Genomic DNA, 25,357 nt, shown 5'->3' with positions numbered 1-25,357 from the left:
ATTTATATTCTGTATCACGTACAACCTGCAAAATTTTATGGAATAAACTTCCCCAGTTTTATAGGAAAATATTGTACAGGACTCTTAGGTTGCTCAAGACTCTGTTTCCTAATAGTTTTTGAAAGCTGTTGACTTTTAGAAATGAACATGTTGATCTGGGCGTAAAGGAGGAGGACATGCAGAAAACAGAAGAGTTGCCAATTCACAATGCAGCAGGCAATTAATTAACAAGAGTCCTGCTCCTTGAAACATACGATAGAAGAGATCTGGGAATCTGAGAATAACAGAAGATGTATTTCCTCCAAGTTACTTTACTAGTGTGATTTTCCATCAGAGTTAAATCAGTGGGTTAGATGTTGGGGTAAGCCGTGGTTCTCAATGGGTAGCGATTTTGCTTCCTCCCACCTCCCTAGACATTTGGCAATGTCTGGAGACATTTTTGATAGTCATGACGGTGGAGAGAGTTCTATTTACATGTAATGGATAGAGGTCAAGGATGCTGCAAAACCTCTTACACTGCACAGGGCAGCACCAAACAATAATTATCCAACCAAAGACGTCTATAGCACCAAGGTTGAGAAACCTTGGATTAAGGTATCCAAGCCAAAGGACTGTATTTGGGCTGTATGCTTGTGTTGGTGGGCCTTGTGTGAAGGGCTGTATCCTTGTGTATCCTCCTGTTTTATACACACACACACACTCTCTCTCTCTCTCTCTCTCTCTCTATCAATTTATCTATGTTACAAGGCTGCAAGAAGTACCCAGAATCCTCCCAGAGAGTCTCCTCGAATACAACTTAGTTTACATGAGGGTTGAGTTAAGAGTGTTCTGCATTGAGCCAGCCACACAGTAAGACCACTGTGAAGTTAGAGATAAAAGGAACAGTCAAAAGCTTAACAGGATTCATTAGTTCATTTATTGACTTACTCAAAGAACCTTCGTTGAGTACTCACATGTGCTACTCTGCTAGGCATGATGATACATGGTGGACACAACCAAACTTGGTTCCTGCCCTCTTGGAGCTTACAGCCTAGAGGATACTACAAAGCAGCTTACCAAGAAGAGGTCAGTAACATGAGGACGCTGTAAATGGACCCGACTGAGGAATATTTACACAGCAGCTTGAGAAGCTCCTACATGTGAGTAATCTCATTTGAACCGCACAACAAACCTAATGAGATAGGCATATTCCCTCTTAAAGAGGGTAAAAATGTGCCCAAGGTCACACAGTTTGTAAGTGGCAGGGCTGATGCTTCAGTCAAGTGACACTGAGGTACCTGCCACATTGTTCTACAGAGCCAGAATACATACAGGCACTCTTGCTTGACTGACTGGTAATTTCCTCTCCTGATTCCCACCAGTCATACAGGTACAAAGCCCTTCCCCTTATGGAAAAATGCCCCCAGCCTTCTACATCTTCTTGCTTGTATAGTACCTGGGGATTCTTTTCTAGGGGTTTCATGTATATTTGCCTTGTGTTTCTAATTAAATTGTAAACTCCTGACCTGCAGGGACCAGATCTTCCATTTTCTTTGCAGCCTTTTGCAGTACTGCAGATAGTCACCCAGTAAATGCCTGCTGCATGAATGAATCTGTAGAGATAAAAATACTTTATGGTATTCCCATTTATTAGCTTCACGCTTTTATTTGGCTTTGTGATAGAACTGTGCATTCTAAACTTCTAGAGGGCAGAGAAAATGGCTTGGTGCTTTCCTTACACTCAGCAGGCACCATGCAAAATTTGATCCTCACATGCCTTTTTGATGCTCTGGATAATATTAGCACACTGGTGTGTTTTGTGTATGTAAGGACCGAGGTTGTCAGCCTCTCTGTGGCGGGGAATGTCCCTTCCTATACACTGTAAGCTCTCATGGCGCCTAGGACAGGGCCAGATTACTGCAGAACCCCCTCCCCCCGCCCCAAATGCATATTTTTATTACTAAGGAGGCGGACTGCAAAAATGGCAAGCTCTTGCATAACCCTAGACCTTGCGAGGAAATGAGCGAAGTGGAAGGGGATCTGAAGACAGGTCAGGATTGGCCTGGATGAGAATGCCGAGGCTTCTCTCCGAGAATCCAGCCTAAGTCTGTCAAGCTGGACTCCAGCCGCACGCCGCCTGAAGTCCCGGGCCCGGGAGGCAGCCCGCCCGCCCGCCGGCCCGCCCGCCCCGCGCGCGCCACCGGGAGCTGTCCAGACGGCCCCGCCCGCGCCTACCTGGGCACTCACCCCGCTGCGCAGCCTCTCCACCTCCCACCCCGGCCGCGGGAGCCCGGCTCGGGCCTGCCCCGCCGCCTCCCCGCCTCCGAGGAGCCCCGCGGGCGGCGCGCTCGCAGCCTCCTCCTTGCCGGCCAGACAGCGCCGGGCGCGCCGGGGGCGGCTCGGCCAGGCTCGGCGGGGCTCGGCGGGCTCGCCCCCGGCTAGGCGCCTGCAGGGGGCGCGGGGACTGCCCCGCCCCGCCGCCTTCCCTCTCCCTCCCGGCTCCCTGGATCCGCGCCGGGAGGAAATGATGTGTTGCTGCCTGGTTAATCACAGCTCCAGACACTCATTGGCCGAGCGCTCCGCAGCCACTTCCTTCTCCTCCTCCTCCCGCTCCTCCCGCTCCGGCTCCTGCTCTTTGCAGCCGCCGCCGCCGCCGCAGCCTCCCCCTCGGCGCTGGGGGAACTTTTCTACTCTCAGTGACCGTCCTCCCACCCCACCCCCGCCGCCCCCCGGGCCAGCCCCCACCCGGCCCGCCCGCGGCCGTCTTTCCAGCCCGTGCCGCAGCGCCTCGGGAAGTTTATTCCGCCCGCCCTCCTCCCCTTCCTTCTCCGCCTCCTCTTCACCCCGCCTCCCCTCCCTCCTCCGGCTCTTTCCCCGGGGTGGCTGCCGCTGCCGCCGCCGCTGCCAGGCTGCTCCTCGGCCAGCCGCGCCGGCCCCAGGGCTGGAAAGCCCCCGGCGCCCCGCACCGGCTCGCCGCACCCGCCTGCCGCAGCCGCCGCCGCTGCCGCTCTGGGCCGGCCGCCGGCCCTCGGCCCCGCTGAGTTCCGGGCTCCCTCGCCGGCTGCACCGCCCCGCCCCGCGCCGACCTGCAGCGCCCGGCTGGCTCGCACTCCGCCTCCCCCGGCTCGGCCCCCCGCCGCCGCGGGACCAGAGGTTAGTGCAGGTCGCCGGCCGCGCCTGCCGGAGCCGGGAGGACCGAGAGAAGAGGGAGCCTAGCGGGAGAAGGGACAGGAATTGGGGGTGGGAGGGTGGGCGTCTGAGGTGCCTCCCCCTCGCTTTCATTCCTTTCTCCCCCAAGCCGATTCACTCTCGGTGGGGGAAGCCGCCGCGGAACAAAACTGTCTTGCTGTGGGCCTGAACTGCCGGTGGGATGTGGCAGAGGCGCGGAGTGCGGTGGTCTCTGGTTTGCAGTGTGTGTGTGTGTGTGAGTGTGAGTGTGTGGTGTGTGTGTGCGCGCGCGCGCGTGTGTGCATGTAGTGAACTCCTTCAGGGTGCGCGCCTCTGACTTGTAAATCGATCTGACCGCCTGGCCACGGGGCTCACCTTATCCTAGCTGAGCTTGGTAGAGAGTAAAGGGATGGGCGAATCACCCCCACCCTCAAAATATCCGTCTCTTCCAAGAGGAATTTTCTGCTGGAAAGACAGCCAATAAACTCTGCTCAACGCCCTCCCTCCCTCCGTTCTTCTTAGCTGCAGTTTCAAAAAGCTTGAAAGCCAGGAATGTGGGATTCATCTTCCGATCCCCAGAAGGCAAATGTGGTTACAGATGTTGCACGGTACTTTGCCAAGTTTAAAACCCTTCCTTCAACACGGTCACCAAAACAGCGAGGCTAGACCCTTGGGTGCGCTGGGGAGAGATGTGGGCCTCTGGGGCTGCCGGACTCCCTAACTTCCGTCGGGTTCTAGACTGCCTCAGCTCTGTCCAGTTTGTGCCAGATAAGTCTCTCACTCTCCCCAGACTCCCCTTCTTTTCCCCGGGAGTTTTGAACGCTTCTTGCATGGGAGAGAAACTGTAGAAGAAGCTACTTAGGGAAGAAAACATTCCACTTAGTAGCAAAAGAGAAGTCTTGGTTAAAAAGTTGTGCTTAATGTGGCTTTGGGAGAGAGATAGCAAAGTAATACAATCGATTTGTTAATTTTATTGGGCTTTCTTTCTTTTTTAAAGTGTGTGAGGTGGGAGTTCGATGATGATGAGAAAAGTGACTGATCTCATACGTACTTTGTATATTTTTGAAAAGAGGCCCTCGCATTTAGACACAGACTAACCCAGTGGTTTTAAAGAATCCTGTCCCACGGATGCAGACTGCTTTGACAGCCCAAGGAAAGGCGGTGGCAAAAAATAGACACCACCTCCCTCCCCCCCCAAAAAAAAAAATTCTTCCTGGAAAGGTGGTGGTAAGAAATTTCAAGAGCTGGGCTGATCCAAGTGGCGAGCCTTAAATGGAAACACTATAGTATGTCCTGGCACTTGTCTCTGGAGGTGGGTGGCTGGCAGGGGGCCCGGGCTCAGGCAGCCAGCAGACACTAGACTTGTGCTGACCTCAGACACTGGCCTCACCACCCAGTTTTACAGTATGCTTGAGTATGAATTATGGATCTTCACCATTTCACTGATGGGGACACAGGGGTTGGGGAGGTTATCTTAGGCCTGGTCAGGACTTGGATCACCTGGCTTCTAAGACCAAGTCTCCTTTCTTGTGATTCAGTTGTTTTTGTTTTCTATCCTGGGATTAAAAAAACAGAAGTCTTTTGAGGCTGAGATGTGTAGACCTTAGACTGATGGCATTGTGTGTTGGATAATCGCATTTCTACCGTCACCCCCTCTGAAAATACTCAAAGGTGGTGAATGATGTTGTAATAAATTCTGCATAGATGGCAAAAAAAAAATCAAGGGCCGTGATGGGTTCATTCTGTCCTTTTCTAGAAGTATGGGTAAGTTTTACTTGAAATGGAGAGAGTGGTTTTAAATAAAACTTGATATAGGTAGTAGTCTTACAACTTTCATTCCTTGGAAGAGAGTGATCATTTGAATCCGAATAAGTTTCTTGTTACTTCTAAGTAATTTAAAAGGATACTAAGGATGCAGGGTAAAGATGGTGGAGTATGCCATATTCAGGAATGTGGCGAATTAATTTCAGAAGTGAGGAACTTAATTCCGTTAATAGTATTGTAATTTTTTTTTTCAAAGTAGTGATTTACCAACTTTTGTGCATTTGTTGACAGAACGGATAACAGTGATTGAATCAGTAAATAGAGACTATGCCTCTATCTTACCCTAGATTGCACAGAACTAGTCCCGTGATGATCGTGATAGGCTTCTAGGTAAGGTTGGATTGAGTAGTCCAGCTTTCTGGGGGAGGGAGGGATGGGGTAGAAATGGATTTGAAAAATGATCCTGCTATTCAAGGTGGTAAGGTGAAGATGGAATCAATGCGTAAATAGTGTACTTTAGGCAAACAGGAGCTGGAACTGGCAACTCTCCTCTGTGCTTGCTCTGCTGTTGGATCCCTGACTCTTTATTTATTTTTACATGTTAGAAATTAGGGAGAAGTAAACTACTGATGGTGGGAAAATCCTCTGATATGTTTTGAGTGAATTTAATGACAGATATGTTGATTTGGGGAGGAGGTGGACTGTATACAATACGCCAGGCACTGTGCTCAGCTCTTTACACACACTTTTTCATTATATTTTCACAACAGCCATATGGTTTATTATCATTTCATTCCTTTACAATAAGAAATTGAGGCTTGGCAAAATTAAGTTGCCCTAAGCTGTAGAGCTATTCAGTGTTGGAGTGGGGGATTTGAACCAGGAGTTTGTGGAACTGTGGAACCCATGTTCTCGGCCATTCTTGCCAGTGTTTGCCAAAGGTCATTCATTTGTACACTGTCTTCATGAGTTTACCATAGCTAAGTCTGTCTCAGTCTATTAGTTAGTATTTGTCTTTAAAGCAGCGATTCACCTTTAAAAAAATACCCTTAAAGACATCCTCTTTTAAGAAGAAACAATATAACACTGCTGTATTTGGAAAGCCAACTCACTGGTTATAATTAGGAAATAATCCTAAAGATGCATTCATACTTTAAAAAAAATTTATTTATCTAGTTAGTTATTTTTGGCTGCGTTGGGTCTTTGTTGCTGCACGCGGGCTTTCTTTTTTCTAGTGGCGGCAAGTGGGGGCTACTCTTCCTTTCAGTGCGCACGCAGGCCTCTCATTGCAGTGGCTTCTCTGAGCAGGGGCTCTAGGTGCGTGGGCTTCATTAGTTGTGGCATGCGGGCTCAGTAGTTGTGGCTTGTGGGTTCTAGGCATGCGGGCTTCAGTAGTTGTAGCTCGCGGGCTCTAGAGCGCAGGCTCAGTAGTTGTAGCATGTGGGCTTAGTTGCTCTGCGGCATGTGGGATCTTCCCAGACCAGAGCTCGAACCTGTGTCCCCTGCATTGGCAGGCGGATTCTTAACCACTGAGCCACCAGGGAAGTCCAATGCATTCGTACTTAGATTGAAACCCAAGTTCAGGACAATGAATTCCGTGTGTGTGAGTGTGTGTGTGTGTGTGTGTGTGTGTTGCGGGGACCTGGGGACCTGGGTGGGGTAGGGGAGGTAGGTAGATGATACAGTATTGGGTGATATTCTGGTTTTTGGATTAAGTGATGTGTTCATGGGTGCTGATTTTATTTTTAGACTTTATAACCTACATACACGATGCATACTTTTTTATAAAAAGAGAAAGGAAATTAAACACATAACCATTAACGTAATGATTACTTGGGGAGTATTTCACTGCACTGTGTAGACTTAGCTTGGTGTCTGTGTGAAGGAGGCACGCAAGAACTGTTGGCTGATTGACAAGACCCCAGGTGCTGATTTTAAAGCCAGCTGATGGTTGTCATACCTGAGTAAGATTGAGGTCTTTCCCCACTGCCCCCTACCCATTTTCTCTTGCTTCCACTCTCATTTCCAATGTTGTGACTAGAATAATAACATGGACTGTTGCGTGGTTTCTCCTGACTGCGGTTATGGGAGACATGGGCTGGGCTGAAGCTGGCACTTCTCAGCATCACCTTGTCTTATATATCTAGTGCTCAGGATGGGGCAAAGAATGCTGTCATGAAGCGTTAAAACGCTTTTGGTTTTACCCAGTGTAAGTGTGACCATTCAGACTGGGAAGCCGCTATTTAAGTTAAAGCAGTGCCTGGCTAAAATGTTCACAGGATTAAACTGGCGAGGCTCTGAAATAAAGCCATCAGAGATTTTAATTGGAGTCCACAGTCTCCTGTTTTATTTTCCCAAGCAAATATTGGGCACTGTGGCTTTATTCCTGGAAATGAGGATTTGAATTGGGTTTCCTGGTACAAAATGCTTTCTTTGATCTTTTGGAGTGAAAACTTTGTGTTTCTTTCTGTAGCCAACTCCAGCGCTTAAAAGAAACAAATGGAATACTTACCTCTTCTTTTTTAATACTTGGCCATAGACTGCTCTTGCTTGCCATGCTAGTTTAAGAATCAGAAGTTCCAAACCAGGATTTGTCTATTGGGAAGGGCCTTCAAATTAAAGACCCCTTGTGAAAGAGCTTCGTCAAGTTGGTGTGGTTGGCATATCACAGCCTTTGGTTCAGATAGAAGGTAGTTTTACTTGAACTTATGCTCTCAAAATTAACTAATAGGAAACCCAGCAGCTTCCTTTTTTTTTTTCTTTTTTTTTTTTTTTTTTTTTGCAGTACGCGGGCCTCTCAGTGTTGTGGCCTCTCCCGATGCGGAGCACAGGCTCCGGACATGCAGGCCCAGAGGCCATGGCTCACGGACCCAGCCGCTCCGCGGCATGTGGGTGGGATCTTCCCAGACCGGGGCACTAACCCGTGTCCCCTGCATCGGCAGGCGGACTCTCAACCACTGCGCCACCGGGGAAGCCCTCAGCTTCCTTTTTGAAGTTGAAACAAATATATCCCCCTACCCCCAATATTCAAACCGGCTGCACAGTTGAATAATATTCTTGTTCTCTTATATGTGTTTCTGGAAATCTCAGCTTGTTTACATGTCTCAAAGGCTCTCCTGTGATCAGGAGAGCTTTGTTTTCCAGAGCAACCGCTACTCAGTTGTTTGATTTTTGGGTTTCAGTCTTTGACCAACGTTCCACTTTGCCCATTGGAGTTGCTTCATTGTTTGCTCTGGGTATTTGACCTTTATTTTTGTGACTGGGAAAGTGACTTTACATTTTAGCTTTTCCAAATTTTGTGGCGGTTCATGCAGCAGGTGAAGTTGGTTTTTGGAGGATGGGCTAGGTCAGAGGGTCCGATTTAGCACAGGTGTCCTGATGGATTTGCAGGAGTTCAGTTCTCTCATTATAAGGCTAAACCTTGGCTGCCCTATCCCTCTTTCCCCCACTTTTGAGGACAGTCACATCCTTCAGGGCTCAGAATGGTTGGTCATTGCAAGCAAGAATGCTTCCTGGATTTTGCCTTTTGACATTCTTTTAGTGTTTGGTCATCTTCACTACTCATTCTGGGACTTGATTGATCTCTTTGAGGGCAAGGACTTCAAGTTATTTATTCCTCCATTTTTAAAGTTCTACACAATTAATTTCTCTTCACCAATTTAAAACTTTGCAAATTCTCTCACTGGGCTCCTTGAGGGCAAGGACTGTGTCGTATTCATCTTCTGTGTATCTCTTGCACCTAATATAATACCTGGCCCGGACCATACAGTCATTAAATTGTTTTTTAATTGCTGAGAGAATGATTGGATGGTTGCACGTGAAAGGAGCAAAGGAAGCCAGTACTCTAGACAGTCAGAGAGGCAGTCTCAAGAGAAGAAGATGCCAGACACAAGTCCTTAAGTGTGTTTGGGAACCAGGGACAAAAGACACTGTCGGTTGAAGCAACTGTTTTTGATATTCCTTTATTATGCTTGGTATTTTAACTTAGTGAACTCAACAAACATCTATTGTAGTCTCTTCGTATATGTTTCCTTTTTTTGACTGTTTTTGGAGTTCAGGATGACACCTCTTTTTTGGGGGAAAAATATCTCAACTAATTTTTCCTAGCCTGCAGAGCCAGGACTCCTGCAGTACCATGTGTGTGGCTGGGACTCAAACACTGGTGAATTGACTCCTTGACACTAACTTTCTCCTGTTGCATATGTTCTCAGACAGTTGCCCGTGAAAGTAGTGTGGTAGACAGTGCTCATGTGAGAGGTGGAAGGTGGATGACCTCTTGGGAAAATGGACAGAATCCAAAGTAAACTCCTCTTTCGGTAGGTTTTTAAGGGCTGATTTGAGTTGGGTGTCCCACGTAGACCTTTTCTGCTCGAATGCATGACAGCTGGATGCCTTGCTCATCTGTGAAAGCCGGATGGGCCTTTGTGGCCACCATGCAGCATGGATGCCATTGAAAATAAGATTGCTCTAGTTTTTGTTTCTTTTTCTTTTTTAGGCATTTATGGAAGAATTATTGACTGAACTAAAAAATACCCTTGAGTTTGAAGAGAAATGTGCAGAGAGGATAAAGGAAGGTAGGGGTAATCTCGGACAAAGCTAGATATTCGATGTGGGATGATACTTGGAGTTTGGAGAACAGGTACTGAGAAAAATGTGCCATAAAAAGAACTTGAAAAAAAGCATTTCTGGTCTAGAGGGGATAGGGGATAGGTTGAGGAGCTATTTTAAACCAAGTTCTGGATCTTCACTTTTGCCGTGATTGATAAGTGGTGTTCACTCTGGGTGAAAATCCAATGTGCTTGTTCACTCTCCTTAAGTGATAGTTCAATGCTTATAAGCAAATAACCACCAAGAGAGCCAGAGCTTTTGGACTTGTAACTTGATGTCAGGGACTGACAAGAGATAGAAATATATGGAGGGACAACCAGTAGGAAGAAAAAGTGTAGGTGGTTTTCTAGAGTGACTCTTAGCTTCCTTTATGGGAATAGGAAATGGTAAGGGAAAAGTGTGCCAAATGATATTTTTTATAGGCGTTTTTGAACTTGAAGAACTGAACTATTGTGCACAACAGGTGGCAAGAACAAACATTCGCCTATTTTATGAGTGTGGCCTAGTAAAAAATGGAAAATCTTAGTCCCCAGAGATTATATAAACACAAACGTTCTATTTCAGTGTTTTAAAAACATTTTTGACTCAGCAGTTGATTTTACATCATGACTGAGTGCACATACACACATACGCATGCATATTAAAGATAAAGCTGAATTACACATTTTACAAAACACTATTGCAATGCTTTCTAATTTCTATTCAATTTTTGTTACAAAAAATTCTGGTCTCTGTCTACTCAACTGATTTCACAACTTGCTCATGGGTTCTAAGCAGCTGTTTAGAAGAACCTATTCTAGGTATTGTGAAAATCAGCCTTAATTTACTTATTGAATATTTTCTCATGTGGGTGAGAATTCTGTTTTTCTTCTTATATGAGTCTCAGTCACTCTACAGATGGTCCATACCCCTCTGCTCCCCCATCATCCCCCCAAAAATCCTGGTGTTCATCTCTCTGTGTAGGGGTCTTTGCTTGTTTCTCCAAATCAGATTAAAGTGACTAATACGTGTTTTGGACCAGCTTCAAGAGTGCATCATTATCTTGATCCCAATCAGCATCGAAGGTGGGACTAATTAATTTAAACTGGTGGCAGGAGCCACTTAGCTCCCTGTTTATTTAGATGATGTTTGAATGGGAGGGTGACTTTTCATAACATGGGGACAGCAGGAGTGCCTATGCAGGTCACGTGCCCCAAAAGGATGAGAGAGAGAGGTGGGGAAGATGTCCCTGTACATTTATTGTTCAGAAATGCAACACGTGGTTAGTAGGGTACAGCTCTTTGCATTCAAAGATGTAAGTAAGAGCACAGTCCCATGGCGGTGACCATCACTGTTGTCCCCGTCCTTATCATTAACACTTCCCTGCCTTGCTGCTGCTTCTGCTTCATCTTTTTCCCCTCTTTGTCCTTCATTTATTAAGCATTTGTCAAGTTCAGTAAAACCAAGTTGATCTTAAGGTGCACTTGAGTAAGGGTTTGAAGAATCACACATGTAACCATAAAGGGCAGAACTCTGAGTATCTTGGTCACAAGATACAGAGGGATAAGGATCAACCAACACCTTTGAGGAAGTAGCTGTTTGGCTGGACTTGGAAAGAGGTACCATTTTGATGTTATCATTTGGAGAGGTATCTATATGTTTGTAGGCTGTGGAATAGGCAACATTCCAAAACCAGGGAATGGGGCAAGTAAATACAAGGTAGTTGGCTTTTGTTTGAGTCAAGTTGTAAAAAACAGAGTTGTACATATATTTTTTTAAATAAATTTATTTATTTATTTTATTTTTGGCTGTGTTGGGTCTTCATTGTTGAGCACAGGCTTTCTGTAGTTGTGGTGAGTGGGGGGCTACTCTTCGTTGTGGTGCATGGGCTTTTCATTGCGGTGGCTTCTCTTGTTGCAGAGCACGGGCTCTAGGTGTGCGGGCTTCAGGAGTCGTAGCACGCAGGCTCGGTAGTTGTGGCTCCTGCTTTAGAGCACAGGCTCAGTAGTTGTGGCGCATGGGCTTAGTTGCTCTGCGGCATGTGGGATCTTCCCGGACCAGGGCTTGAACCTGTGTCCCCTGCATTGGCAGGCGGATTCCTAACCACTGTGCCACCAGGGAAGTCCCAGAGTTGTACATATTTTTACTCACTAGAATCAGACTCAGTGCCTTGAGGTGTAGCTCTTGGAGAGGGATTAAGACCTGAGACATCTCAAAGGAACAGCAGACTCATGTCTCTGGGTTTGCACTAATTTCCAGGCCAAAGTGTCCTGAGTAGAATGGCTAGTGCTGTTTCAATGGTTATATTGCATACCCTCTCCCACTTTTTTAAAATTTTTTTTTTTTTTGCCAAGCATATATGGTAATTCCTGGAAGTTAAAAAAGTTAAAAGCTCTTTGTGATGTGATTGGAGTACCTTAAGGTGAGAGCACTTTAGAAGAAAACTTAGAAAGGGAGATTCAGTCAGAGCCAAATTATGGTTTACTTTGAATGCCAGACTAGAGGTTTTAGACTTGATTTTTTTTTTAAATTTTTTTTCTTTTTTGTGCGGTACGCGGGCCTCTCACTGTTGTGGCCTCTCCTGCTGCGGAGCACAGGCTCCGGACGCGCAGGCTCAGCAGCCATGGCTCACGGGCCCAGCCGCTCTGCGGCATGTGGGATCTTCCCGGACTGGGGCTCGAACCCATATCCCCTGCATCTACAGGCGGACTCTCAACCACTGCGCCACCAGGGAAGCCCCCAGACTTGATTTTTAAAGAGCAGCAGTAAGATAATAATACCTGTGAAGGAGGACCTGATCAGGCCCCTTACTTGCATTATCTCATTTAAGGCTCATACAACTCTGTGAGATACTTCATCTTATTATCCCCATTCTACAGAAGGAGACACTGAGACTCAGAGGGGTGATGGAGGATGTCTAAGGTCCCACGTCTGAGCTTTAACCCAGGCTATACATCCCCAAGTCACCATGCTTTATAGCAGAGGTTGAAAACTGATGGCCCCTGGGCTGAATACACCTCAGAGTTGTGTCCTGTTTGATACTGCATTCAAAACATTTTGGTTGCCAACATTTAAATATGGGGAAATTTCCCACAAAGAACCAAATTTCCACCTACTTCTGTAAAGTTGAAAGCTCTGGCAGCAGCAGGCCCATATTCCTGCAGGAAACCTGTGATTGTGATTGTGTCTGTTTGAGGAGACATGTGTGCTGTGTTTACCACAGTCCTGGCTCATCCTGTTTTCCTCCGGATACTGAGGCCCAGCATCAGTTGGTATTTATTCTTTATTTCTTTAGACTCCTAGCCTGCCTCCCTACTGTATGCTAACTGCATTGTCCCTACAGGCATATGAGTGTGAGACCCCTGTTATGTAGCCTTCCGTTGGCAATTGATGATTAGTTTAGTGGTGAAGGTAGATGGCCAGCACCTAAGAGGAAATGAAAGTAGGTAGAATTAGGGTTTTGGGCTGGAGAAGCTGTAGAGTGAATAAATCATTTTTTGTGAAGAGAGGGAGGGATGGGTGGTGGACAAACGTATCTGACTTTTGGAACCTGGATGACTAGGAGAGAATGGTGTTGTTCTTAAAAGAAAGCAGAAGGTTGGTAAGAGGAGCTGGTTTGAGATAGGGCATGGTATTAGCATTGAGGCTGTGGTGGGACACAGACACAGAAGAGGGCTTACTTGAGTCTAGTGAGGAGTTGACTGGAACCCTGTCAAATATGATACTGGAACCCTGGAGATAAGGGCTTGGAGCTGTGGAAGAGGATGGAAATGCCTTTTGGAAATGGGAAGAAGTGGGCTAAGGTCTGAATGATAAAATGAACCAGCTACAAACAGTTCAAAGTCTCTTACTGACTTTTTTGGGTCAAGTGCCCTGTCTTGCAAATAAACCAAATGTTTATCCTAACAAAGGAGTACAATAACAATCTTCAACTTTTAAACATGGGAACTGATGAACATCTGCTCATAGAATCAAAGGCAGATATGCTTTTTGATGAGTGACACCTGTAACTTATGTTTATGCCTATTTTGCTTAAGCGTTATTTAGGGGAAAAGGATTCAAGCAATTACTTTTCTTTTCTTTTTTTTTTGGTACACAGGTGATAGAAAATGTTGCTATAGTCCTGTGATTGGGGGAAAATGTCAGAGAATGGTTCAGTTTAGAATGGAACGTCCTTCTCAAATTCAGATGAGGTTTTTTTTTTTTTTTTTTTTTTTCTTCTCTCTCCTTCTCTTGGCTTGTTTGTTTAGGATTCCCTCCAACTCATTGTTACTTAATCAGTTTAGGTCCACCTCAGCTACTCTCCTTCTCCCCTGGTTCCCTTTTAATCCCTAAGGGTCTTATTGTTTTAGGACATTCTAAGCACAGGTGGAGTGAATCTTTTTCAGATGTGGGTATTGAACATGGAAATCTTCCAGGAGGGCATTTCTTTTGTTCTCATAAAGACTTTTGTCTTGGACATTTCAGTCTTCTTTTTGGGCCATCCTACTCTTAAAATTTTTTTTTTTCAAATTGGTGTTTTTATTTCTAATACACACATAGCTTTATTTCATTAATATATATGTTAATATGGGTTCTTATAAGTTTTTTCTTAAAAATTGTATATTTTTATTCATTAAAATATTTTCTGTTCTAGAAACGAAATTTATGTTATGTTGCATGTGCTCAAGGCAAGACTTGAAGTATAGGAAGGGTATATAGTGAAAGGTAACTTTTGTCCTCCAGCCTTCTACTTTACCTTCCTGGAGAAAAAAAAATGATTAAAACTAATTGGGTATCCTTCCAGTGATAACTTTTACATTTACAAACACATACTAATGTGTTTCTCCTATTCATTGTATCATAATGTGCACATTTCAATTCTATACCTGACTTTAAATTTCATTTATTTTGGAAATGTTTTGCTATCACTACCATGGCATTTCCTCATTGTTTTGGAAGGTATTTCTTTGTGTGGATGTATCATAATGTATTCAGCCAGTCTTTCGCTTGTTATTTTAGGTAACATTATGTGTTACAATGTTGTAGTGACTATCTTTACATTTACTACTATATCTACATGTTGATTTAGATACAGAGTATATGTAGATCCATCTGTCTTTCTGTCTATCTCCTGTATATCTGGGGGTAAATATCTAGGATTGGAATTTCTGAATTAAAGGGTATTTACATTTGAAATTACAGTATAGGTTGTATCATGAATTGGATATTGGGTTGTGTCAGTGAAGCAAAATGCCATGGTGGAAATGAGAAAGTAACCCATAAGACTCAAGCACTAGTCTGTCCTCTGGTGTAAACCAATTTTGTGGCCCAAGAAAGTCACTTTATCAACCTTTTTCTTTGTGGTACTTTTCTTTCCTCATCTGTGAAGAAGGGCATAGACTCCGCTATTTCTAAAGTTTGATAATTTGTTGATTCTCTCAGTCTTCCTCCGTTTTGGTCCTTGCAGTAAATGGAGCTTGATGATTTTTTTTTTTTCCCTTTGTAAGTTTGAGTCTATGAAGAACCCTGGGTTTTGGGAGCCTTGATAGCCACAGCTTTACTTGATCATTTTAAAGCACTGGGTCTGGTTTGTGCTTTACGTTAAAAGCAGAGCTTATATGGTTGGTTGTCTCTCTCTCTCTCTTTTTTTTTTTCTGTTTTTTAAATACGGTGAGTGGAAGTAGGCATTAGTGACCAAGAAACCCATATAGTCAGCTTTCTATTATTATTATTATTATTATTTTGCGGTACGCGGGCCTCTCACCGTTGTGGCCTCTCCCGTTGCGGAGCACAGGCTCCGGACGCGCAGGCCCAGCAGCCACGGCTCACGGGCCCAGCCGCTCCACGGCATGTGGGATCTTCCCGGACCGGGGCACGAACCCGTGTCCCCTGCATCGGCAGGCGGACTCTCAACCACTGCGCCACCAGGGAAGCCCAGCTTTCTATTATTGATCAAGAATAGAGGCAATGGATTTTTAGACTTAGGGAAAAATATTTTATTTTTGTAATAGCTTTTTTAAGAAAAGCAATAGGCCTATGATAGACAGTCTTTAAGAAACAGCAAAATTTTATTTATGAGTTTGGAACAGATGAGAGCAGACTGCTTTAGCTCTTTCAAAGTATTTTATAATATGAAGAAGGTAAAATAGGGGATTATTTAATATTTTGAGGTATTTAATTGGTATAGATTAATAAGATGGTTGGATTTCCTGGTGGTTACCAGATTAGATGTATTTAAAAATTCAAAACCAAGTAAATAAAATGTAATATAAAATTCATATTTATTCCCTGTACTGCAGTTTTTCTTTAGAATTGGTTTCCCTAAAATTAAGCAACATGCTTGGATTTTTTCATTTGAAAGACTTGGAAATTTTGGGCTGCTAATATAAATGTAATTTTTCTGGAAAAGATTTTGAGCCCTTGGTTACTCATCAAAAAAAAAAAATCACTAAAGCTCTCTAAGTATACAAATTTATTCAAGTCTATGTAGAGTAGCGAAAAAGAAAAAATGGAAATGACTTAAATGTTCTACAATAACCTATAAAAGTGAGGTATGTATACACAGAGACTGTGTGTGTGTGTGTGTGTGTGTGTGTGTGTGTGTGTGTGTATGTATGTATACTGTTAGTATATCTGTGGGGTAAGTATTGAGAACAGGGACTGTGTCTGTCTATTATTCCCTGTGTGTGTATCCTGTACCTAGTTTACTGCCTTATCCATTGTAGACACAAAGAAAATTTTGGAATAAATAGAATGACCATGGAGATTATATAAAACAATATTAAGTAGGAAAAGCAGGACACTAAAACAGTATAATTCCATATATATAAATTATGTACAATTCCATAAACATAAACCATAGTACAATTCAGGTTTGTAGTTATATACTATATGGATATAGAGAAAAAAGGACTAGTAGGAAATAAACTGGAATGTTAATAGTTATTATTTCTGGGCTGTGCGGGTCATGCATAATTTTGAAGAGAAAATCTTTAAATACAAAGAGGTGAAGTGAATATTGGAAGATTTTTGTCACCTTGATAATATATATTTTACCCTTTCAGCATTAAAGGTAGTCACCTTACCTAAAATGATGTATTATAATACTGTGGCCTTTTCTCCTCTTGAGTAAAATGTACTCTATCTCAGTAGTGTGACAGGTTTTATATCTACTTTAGAATTAAATTATGTTCTGAGAGTTGGACTTTTAAGAAACTGGTTTTAATTTCACATCAGTTGAAGTTAAAGGGCAGTGAAAGTATATTAGATCGGGTACAAGTGTCTAATTATAATTATTGACACATTTTCAAATGCTCTCTTAAGTGTGATACATTGGCCGTGATTTTGACAGCTGTGACTACATTAAACCTGCTTGAGTACTCTTTTCACAAAGGTTTGTTTAAACTTAGAATTGTCAGAAGGATTCTCTGTAAAGTAGATGAATGCAGATTTAGAGGTCAATGGTGTTTCATTTTCCGCTGTGCCTGGTGATTTTAGTCTGTTAAATGTTAATCAGAAAATTATCTGGGTTTCGTTTTCACTTTTAGAAAATTAGGAATTTTATTGTTTTGTATCATATAAAAAATAGGCGATGATAGTCCTCTGTGGTTTGATTCTGTGCAATGATAGCATAAATTCTGCTTGTTTCTCTTGCTGAAGAACCTCAACCACAAAACTCCAAGCTGAAAATTGGATTCTGTGTAATAACCTCATTTTCTAAAAGTCTTCCCTAGACCAAGTTCATGCATTTCTTTTGTGTAGCCACTCCTTCCTTCCGTATAGATTTGTTGACTAGCTACCGTGTGCCAGGCACTGGGAATATAAAGACAGAAAGGCTGTCAGAGAGCTCAGTTTGGGAGAGACAGAAAAATAGTCAAGCTGCACCAGAGTGAAGCACCAGAATGGAGCTGTAAACATAAAGTTGGAATGTGCAGTTCTGTTTGAGAGGGCAGTAAGGTCATCTTCTCAGGATAATGATGCATCTTGAGGGATGAGCAGGAAGGCATCAGGTGGGAAAAGGGCCTTCGAGGCACAGAGGCTTGTAAGAAAGATAGCATCCTTTAGCACTGAGTGTGACCAGAGCCATGCTACTTAAATGTGGTCCTCTGATCAGCAGTAATGGCATCATTTGGGAGTTAGCCTCACTAGAAATGCAGAGTCTCGGGCCCACTCCAGTACTACTGAATCAGAATCAGCATTGCAACAGTATCTCCAGGTGACTTGAATGCTTCTAAAAATTTGAAAAACATTAGAATACAGGAGGGGAAAAGATGGGAGAGCTGGGAAAGTAGACCACTGCCAAGGAGTTTGGCCTTTTTTTTTTTTTTTTAAAGCATGAGCTTGATAATGAGGAAGTGACATTATCAGATTCACTTTTTCCCAGAATTGCCTGGAAGTTCAAGTGAGGCAACATTTAACAAAAAGTTTCTTGAAACCTCAGGCATATAGTGCTCCACAAAAAGGTCCTCATATGAGCTTGAGAAATGCAGGATATGTCCTTCTCTCAGACACTGTAAATGACCAGAGTGCACTGGACGTTCCGAGAAGCTGGCGTTGAGGAAAACCATGACTTTAGTCATCTATCCTGGGATATCCCTGGGGTCTTTCAAGTTTATTCCACAGTGGAACCCTTTATAGCCACACAGCGGTTCACACCCCAGGGAGAGTGGATGGTATTTTGCTGAACATGTTTTGGGAAATGCTAGCACTCATTCCCAAACTTCAGACACTGCGTCATCTGAGTAGCGTGACCAACTATCCTGGTTTGCGTGGGACAGAGAGCTATCCCAGGATTTTCAGTGCTATAATCCTGGGCAAACAAGTGTGCCCTTGGGCACCCTTCCTATTTGTTTACCATACCTTTGACTACTTCATTTTTCTTTAAATGGGCACAGCCTTTTCCCCTAAATACCTGATTCAGGCTCATTCTAATGGAGTCATTCCCAAATTCGTCTGCACATTGGAAGCATGTGGGAATTTCCAAACCTGATTCCCATCCCCTGCCCAGGGCTGTGATTTCATTGGTCTGGGATGTAATGTTAAAGGTCCCCAGGTTATTCCAATGTGCCTGAAAGTCTGTTGAAAGCAGCTATACTTGTGGAAATGTGGTCTCGATGTGCACCTTAAGAATTTATTTAAAAAAAAAAAAGAATTTATTTTAATATGTAATGGGAAAAACATTAACCATTGGAAAGAAAAAAAAAATGTTAAGAACCATGGAGCCTCACGTTGGGGGACCACCAGTAGAACGTGTCCCACACGTCGGGGACACTCATGTGGAGGCAGGGGAACAGCAGTCTGGTCAAGAGACAGTGACAAATGTGGCTGGAGAGGACAGTAGAGGTTTCAGGGCTGTTGAGGGAGTTGAGCTGACTGATCTGCTCTTTGTGGTGAGGTAGAAGGAGGAGAATCTTAGGTTGCAGCAGGGGTGGGCGGCGATCACAGAACAGAAGAGGGGTGCGCAGGGAATTCTCTGAGGGGACAGGCTCAGTTTGACAAGTCCTGCTTGGGTGGCTCTGGGATGTCCAGGGGGAGCTGTCAGAAGAAAAGTGGTTATAGCTCAGGAGAAAGGGCTGGGCTGGAGACCACTGAGAGCTTCTCCAGGTCCGGGCATGAAAGTCAAGGTGGGGATCAACCTTCCTGGGGAGAAGGGCTGAGAGGGTGATCTGCCCCCAGGTCCACGGGGTGAGTGCAGGGAGAAGGGCCGAGTCTGGGAATTGGGGGAGTGTCTTCTTCATCCACCTGGAGGAAGGGAAGGCTCTCCCAGGTAGTCTTGTGACCCAAACAGATAAGCGTTCTCCAGGGCAGTTTGTTTTGGTAATTTAGGGTGGCATTCGTCCTGTTTGTGTAAGTTTAGCATGAGGGAGGAAATGAGGTTAGAGTGGCTTGAGAGGGAGGAGACTTGCTAGAGCAAATGACTCTAGGAGTTCTAACTGCAGAAAAAGCCTGGCATAGTATGGGGCCTTAGGGAATAAATCTGGGTTTGTTTGGGGAGGAGTCATCTTTGTGGTTACTCCTGGACGTTATTTGGACAAGGAATAACGATTACAAGGAATATTCAGATATTCACAGAAAAATTGCCAGAACTCTCTGGAGCCCCATGAAACTGCTTTACTTTCAAGTTGTAGCCATAAACCTTTTCTCCCCTCCTTCTTGTATTATTCCCTGGACACAACAATATCAACTTCTGAATTTATATGTTTATAAATGGTATGAACTTTTTTTTAATGGTGATGATAAGGCAGCATATGATTAAGTATTCAACCTTTGTTCCTATGTAGCTCACATTTGTGGAGGGCTTTGCAGTTTACCAAAGCACCACCACATCTTATGTGAGCCTCTAAATAACCTTTGCACAGAAGGCAGGGCCAAGATTAGTATTTTTCCATTTTACAGGAAAAAAAAAAAAGAAAACCCTGAAGTTTAAATGTATTGAAGAGGACTTGCCCAAGATTAAAGACTTGTTGATGGATCAGTGAGTGATGGATACAGTATGGAATCCTGGTCTCCTGGTGCAATGCTTCTTCCATTATATTTGGAGGGGGATGGGAGTGGAGAGTGTGTCTTTTTTTTTTTTTTCCAACTAGTTTGTAAATTCCTTGAGGACAGAGACCTTATGTTCACTGTTGAGTTGTTTACTGACTCTTCCACTCACTGCTATGTAGGGACCTTGGGAGGTGGTGGTGGACATGAGCACCCATTGGTCCAAGCGTCCACTCTCAAGGGCCTTCACATTGGTCTTGACATTACTTTTGAATGATAGAGCCCCAGAAATATACCAACAGGATTGAAAGGAGGCATCCTGGATCATACAACTTTGGACTTGTGTCTCATTACTGGACCGTGTAATTATCTTGAGACCAGCCCAGTAATATTGCCTGGCATGTTTTGTAAATATTTAAAACATACACAGTTTTTGTCATTCTGTTTTGACATTTCTTTATATAATACCAGAAGTCATCACAGTGGAAGAGGCCCAAACCTCTCTGGACTTCAGAGGGGCCCTCCTTTATGTATGAGCTACTCTGATGAGCTGAGTGGAGGGACCTGAGGATGAATCAGCTCCTCTCACAAAGCTCACAGCTTTGTTGAAAGCTGATCTTGTTTGGTAGCCCTTACAGGGCACACAGTGGGCCCTCAATAAATACTTGTTATTTTGAATCAAGGGAGCTGTTATTTTGTGTTATGCATTCTCTACTGTATCACAATGGACCACTGTCAAATTTTTTTTTTTTTTTAATGATCTTTTCCATGAGTCATTAAAGATCTGATGTTAGGATTTAGGGAAGGGGAATGATGAAAGAGAGTAAAGAAATAGAATCAGCAAGTTTTAGTACAAGAGAGGAGAGGCTTTGAGTGAGTGGTGTAAGTTGAAAGCAGGGGCAACTGGACAGATGTGGAGGCCCTTTTGAAAGAGTACACGGAGGGGAGATGAGGACGAGACAGGAGTCATTCGAATCTGATGATGTCCTAGGGAGGAAAACCGAAAGCCTTTTCAACCTTAATTGTAGCGACAGGACAAAAGCATATTAGAGCACTTTTTTTTCTACCTCTACTAAGGGCTAGTAGTGGATAACCTCTTTTGTAGAGTCATGTCTAAAAATCTGCTCTTTGGATTACATTAAAGTTTATTATTTTTTAGGGTGTTGTGGGTTGAGGAAGAAGCATAAAAATTTGACTCCCTTTCTTGTATTTATACTACAATTTCAAGCTACTGGTTCATTATGAAGCAAGGAACTTTTTAGTCATTGAGGAGATTTCCGCAGATGAGTTAATGTTTGGTCATCGGAAAATGTATCATTAGAGCTTGCTTCTCTTGAGAGGAGAAAAAGGCAAAATGTGAGTCAGATGGAGCATCAAGTCATTTCCCTCCTCTTAATTAAGCCACCCTCCTGCCGAAGGACCATCACCCCGCAAGGGTAATTCAGATGGTAACAACCGCTGGCCTTTGTAGTGGACTTTACAGTTTATAAAGCACAGTTTTGCTCTGACTCCTGTATATAAAGTTGGCATTTCTGATGAGGGAGGCTCAAGTGAGTTGTTTTTCTAGGGAAGATGCTTTAATCAATTTATACCTAAAAGTGCCATCTGCAAGTCTAAATGAGATGTTTTATTTGGTGAGGGGTCCACCAGTTGTTCATTGGCATTTATGAAAAATGTTAAAAGGTAGTAAACTAACCCGTGACATTGGGAGAGTGTAAAGTTTGTTTTACATATAAACACTCTGCTGTGTGTTCTGTGTTTGCCTATTCTATTTATTCATTCTCTTCCTCTCTCTTTGCTCTTGGCTCTATAGTGATTTCTATGTTGTGTTCCATTTTGCTGGTGACTGAGATAATCACCAAAACTTTGTGCAAATTTCTAACTAACTAGAAATATGTCTATGGGAGACGAATGTGAAATATTGGGAATAAAAACTGCTTCCATCTTTTATTTTCTTTTTTTCAAACTCTTTTATGGTCTCTTTGATTCATGTTTTTATCTGTTCTTTTTTTTTTTTTTTTTTTTTGGAATACCGATGGTGTGTTAGGCCTTGTGCTGATGACACAGGGACCAAAGGTGCTATTCCTGGCCTCAGGAGAATTCACAGCTTAGTAAGGGAGGCACATGAATCAGCGGTTCAAGTACAGCTTGGCAAGTGCTGTCTATCACAGAGGTGGGCAGAAGATCCAGCAGTGAGTCCAAAGGAGGAACACCTAACCCGCTTTGGGGGGAAGGGTGTAGGGAAGGTTCTGACTCAAGGAGGTTATTAAGTGCACACTTTAAGAATAAGTGCAACTAAGCCTTGCAATGTAGAGGCAGAATATTCTAGTGTAGGGAACATTCAGTCTAAAGGTAGAAGGCAAAAGGAGAGTGTGGTACATGCTGGGAGTGGCAGGTAGTTTAGTTTATAGCTTAGGGTGCATGTGGGAATTGATATGACATAAAGCTGGAGAGGTGGGTGAAGGCTACATCATGAGGACTCCTTATTCTGTGCTGAACAATTCAGATCCTACTCCCAAGCTATGCTAAGTATTAGGGAATTTTAGATAGGAAAGGATCTGGTTAGATTTGGATTTTGGAGCAATCACTGGTAGTAGTTTTTTAAAAATTTATTTATTTATGGCTGAGTTGGATCTTCGTTTCTGTGCGAGGGCTTTCTCTAGTTGCGGCAAGTGGGGGCCACTCTTCATCGCGGTGCACGGGCCTCTCACTATCGCGGCCTCTCTTGTCGCGGAGCACAGGCTCCAGACGCGCAGGCTCAGTAATTGTGGCTCACGGGCCCAGTTGCTCCACGGCATGTGGGATCTTCCCAGACCAGGGCTCGAACCCGTGTCCCCTGCATTGGCAGGCGTATTCTCAACCACTGCGCCAACTGGTAGCAGTTTTTGAAGATGATCTTGAAAAATGTTATCTATCTGTGCTCTGTACTGAATTGCATGTGTTTCCCCCAAATTCATATGTTGAAGCTCTAACTCCCAATGTGATAGTATTTGAAGATGGGGTCTTTGGGAGATAAATAGGGTTAGATAAGATTATGAGGGTGGGGCCTTCCTGATGGGATTAGTGCCCTTATAAGAAAGCACACCACAGAGCTTGCTGTCTCTTTGCCACATGAGGACACAACAAGAATGCAACCATCTGCAAGCCAGGAAGAGGGTCCGCCTCAGTAACTGAATTGGCCAGCACCTTGGTCTTGGACTTCCCAGCCTCCAGAATTGTGAGAAAATATATTTCTGTTGTCTAAGCCAGCCAGCATATGGTATTTTGTTATGACATTCTGAGCAGACTAATACAATCTATTTTATGTATTTGGGTAATTGTGAAACTAGGAACAGGAAGGATATTACAATAATTCAAGTAAGTAACAGTCATTTGGCTTAGTCTGTTTTGAAAAATATTTGACTGTGGAACTATTCATGTTAAACTTAAAAAATCTAGTTTTGAGATATTATTGTTAGAACATCACTTCTGTTGTAAGTCTTATGGGAGAATTTTCTTAAACATCTCAACATACTACCTTTTATTAAAGTAATCCACTCACACCTCAAATTTTTTTTTAATTGTCTTTTATTTTGCATATTGGTACAGCCCAATTATCAGTACCTAATGCCTCAGGGTTAAGTCTGTTGGACAGTTCTCCCCTGCTTCATCTAATTTTGATACTATGACATTTAGACTATTTTAAAGGAATCTTGATGTTTGTATGGTTTTAGGAGTTCCATGCAAGATTCCATGATCTTCTATCATTTAGAAGATCATAGAACTATGGCAAACTGTGATATTTGTTGTAAAACTGATACCAATCTTGGGTGTGTTTGCATAACTATTTAAAAGAGAATAATTTTAGATACTTTTGTTTGTACGTGTGAGGATGTGTCTTAAACATGTTATCCAGCACTTAACTCTGTGCCAGATATTTTTAGGTTGAGTCTAGTCTCCTTTCCCAAGGTCTTGCTCTTTATTTTTTCTCTGCCCTTTTCCCCCAAGCTCCTTCAATTTATCCTCTTTGTTGGCTTTTTCCCTTGAGCTTAGAAAATAGGCTTACGTCTTTCCTGTCATTAAACAAAATGTTTTGAACCCTATGACTTTCATAAGCTGTTTCCTGAGGAAGCATTTTAGAAAACGAGTCTACATTCATTGGTGCTGTGTTCCCTCTTCAGCCCCTGGCTGTCATCTCCAAAATATAATGTCCTTTCTCTCCCTGTATTCTTCTCAAGTTGCTCCCACTCATTAAATGTTTCTGAAGAGACCTAAGTGTCTCAGGAGTGTTTATCCCTTTCCTCAGTGGCCTCTTCTTAGTGGTAGAGTCACAAGGTTGGGAGGAGTTATTTAATCCAACCATCCAGGGTCTGCAGTGCTCTGCATCGTACCCTCTGAGTGAACCCAGGCTTCTCAGAAATTCTGCAAAGTTGAGGGATGCAGTTTCTACTATGAGCTCATTCTACCTTTGGACAACGCTGACTATCAGAAGGTTGGGTTTTTTGGTCTTTAATAAGTACAGTGTCTGTTTATCCTTTGGTCATAGTTCTTCTTTTTTCAGCTATAAGGAAGAGAGTACAATACTATATTTACATGATTAGACCTATCATGTTCATCCTGATATTCTTTTATCTGAGCAAAATCTCTCCAGAGCTTTCCAGTGGTCACCACCATCCTGCCCACCATTTGCTCATGCTTCTGTTTGGTCGAAAGGCTTTAAAAAATTGGTATTTCGAACTGATTGCAGTATTCTTGTGTGCATTTTCTCTTCTCTAATTTTTTTTTGACTTCCATGCTTGTACGCATGGAAACTGCTGTATTTCAGAGAACCACATTGTCCTACTTACTGAGTTGACTACCCACAGAAATCTCAAAGTTTCTCATATCATATCTATCTCATATCATAGATGCTGCTGTTTTCCTCACATTCTCTTTGTCTACTTGTGTCCTTGTCTTTTATTTCCTTTACTATATGTAGGACCTTAAATTTACCTTGATTAATTTCTAATTTGTCAGGTCTCGCCCATAGCACTAGCCTGTTTAATATGTTGCATTCCATTTCTATCACGTTGGGAAGAGATGAGTTCTCCTTCTGCACCCTTTGAATGCAGTAACTCATGGATACATCTGCTTATCTTTTTGACCATCTTGACCACAGATATTTCATAAGATACTTTGTTAGCTGTCTTGCTAAAATCTGTGTTCCCTTGCACTTCTAGTTTGGGAATCCTATTGAAAAAGGAAGTTAGGTTCATCTTGCATGACTTGCTCTTACTATTGAGATCCCCAGGAATTATCTCTTGCTAAGTGTTTGAAATCCATTCTCAAATTTGCCTGGGACTTTGGTCTATGTCTGTAGACCCCTCATTTTTATTTTTCCAAAGCATCTATTGATGCTTAATCCCTTCTGACTTGG

General features: G+C 43.3%; 1 protein-coding gene across 1 annotated transcript in view; it reads left to right on the top strand.

Moving 5' to 3' along the window:
• Positions 1 to 3,047: 3,047 nt before the first annotated feature.
• The window catches only part of ACVR1 (activin A receptor type 1), a 127,831-nt gene continuing 105,521 nt past the window's right edge, over positions 3,048 to 25,357 (top strand). The window contains exon 1 of the mRNA XM_059052013.2: positions 3,048 to 3,132. The gene's annotated coding sequence lies outside the window, so the exon portion shown is untranslated. The remainder of the gene's footprint in view (positions 3,133 to 25,357) is intronic.

The sequence above is a fragment of the Kogia breviceps genome, chromosome 2 (assembly GCF_026419965.1).
Source record: "Kogia breviceps isolate mKogBre1 chromosome 2, mKogBre1 haplotype 1, whole genome shotgun sequence".
In the NCBI taxonomy this organism is placed as follows: Eukaryota; Metazoa; Chordata; class Mammalia; order Artiodactyla; family Physeteridae; genus Kogia; species Kogia breviceps.
The sequence above is the reverse complement of the archived record's forward strand: the minus strand, read 5'-3'. Positions and strand labels throughout refer to the sequence as shown.